At 48.2% G+C, this 1,613-nt stretch overlaps 1 pseudogene; it reads right to left on the reverse strand.

The window, feature by feature from the left end:
* Positions 1-412: 412 nt before the first annotated feature.
* Positions 413-1,241, reverse strand: LOC101356103 (coiled-coil domain-containing protein 117-like; annotated as a pseudogene).
* Between the last annotated feature and the right edge of the window lie 372 nt (positions 1,242-1,613).

The following is a 1,613-nucleotide window of genomic DNA, read 5'->3' on the forward strand; positions in this document are numbered from 1 at the left end:
CAATTACATATAGTCACCACTGTAAACAAAGCTATACACAGACTAAGCTATGAATCAATTGTTAGTTGTAGTAGGTGTATCCTTCTTCATGCAACATTCTCATCCCAAGGAGAATATTCTCCAAAGGTCTGAATGGTTTAGACTGAAGTCACCCTTACTCATACAGCTTCTGTACTTGCCTATGTAGAGGCTGTGACATTTCTTTAATAAGCCCCCTAGGAAATGGCTTTTCACTTGAGAAAAGCTTCCTTGGCAAAAAGTTGAATTTAATAAATGGTTACCCAAAATGAGAGTCCCACCCCAAATCACAGGTGTTTCATAAAACCTTCAAGTCCCTATACTATGCAAGTAGGGTCATGGCTGAACACAGGAACCTTCTAAAATTTGGCAACTTTAGTGTAGAAAATGGTTTCTAGAGTTCCATCTCGTCTTCTGTGCAAGCAACTGTATCCAAACTATTGTAAAGAGGCACCCCGTTTGCTGTGGTTCCAAGAACAGTTCAGTTCTCTGAGGGAAGACAGTGGCCAGCAGCTGCATGCTTCGTTTGGCTCTCTCCTGTGTAGTTCTTAGCATTAGTTGACGGCTTTGGTTTATCAGAAAGGAGCTCAGGGAGAGGTTTCCAGAGCACAAGCTCCATGGAAGGACGGCTTATGGATTCAATCATTTTCTTTGTAAAGACTTCATCAAATTCCCTCTTCAAACCTGTTTTCATGGTATCAGAAAGGACAAGACTGGGGAGATGGTTACTATTTCTGTCGGCTTCAACTTCTTCATCTTCATCAATTATCCCTGTCCTCAATTTCTCAAAGCCTCCCTCGGGCCACTTCACTCTGTGGTTCCGCGGTTGTCTGATCCCATTTCTTCACAGATCACATCTAACATACCAGATGCAGGAAGGCCACTAGTACATGGATTTACTCCAGGACCCTCAAATTCCTGATGTGTACAAAGAATCCAGTCATTAGGGCCAGGACAGAGCCCTGCTTCAGTCAGCCTTTTCTTTCTCACTGGACATTCATCATCATCCTCCTCTCGCTTGTTTCTTTTTACAGCGAACTAAAATACATCCCCGCGCCGCGCTCCCGCCAGGACTGCTCCTGGCTGCGCCCCTGCCACAGGGCCAACTCAGCGCCTTCCACCCCTGGCGGGAAGGTTCCGCCAGGGAAGGCCAGCGAAGGCTGCAGGAAGTCCCAGCTGCGTCTCAGGGGTAACCTGCAGAAGGGCCGGCCAAGCGCGGCCATGGCCACCGAGACTAGTAGGCTACGCCCGCGGCCACAGCCACCCGCATCCCTAGGCCTGGCGGCTGCAGCCACTGCCTCGGAGCCCGCTCCAGACCCCACCGCTGCTCCCTAGCTTTTAAGACCCCGGATACCATTCACCAAAGTAGGATGCAGAACATTTTCTTAATAAACTTTGTTATGCCAATTGAACTAGATGTCCCCTGAAAGCTTGGTCCCCAGACCCCTGGCCCTGCTACTCTGTCCCTCAGAGTGTTTGCATGTATTCAGGAAACCTCTCAGCTTTGGTTTAGTCCAGTTGTGCTGACTTCCCCTGTAGTGTGTGCTGTCCTTCCCTTCACCTAAGATAATTCTTGTCTACAATCTAGTTAGTGA

The sequence above is a fragment of the Trichechus manatus genome, unplaced genomic scaffold (assembly GCF_000243295.1).
Source record: "Trichechus manatus latirostris isolate Lorelei unplaced genomic scaffold, TriManLat1.0 scaffold03930, whole genome shotgun sequence".
In the NCBI taxonomy this organism is placed as follows: Eukaryota; Metazoa; Chordata; class Mammalia; order Sirenia; family Trichechidae; genus Trichechus; species Trichechus manatus.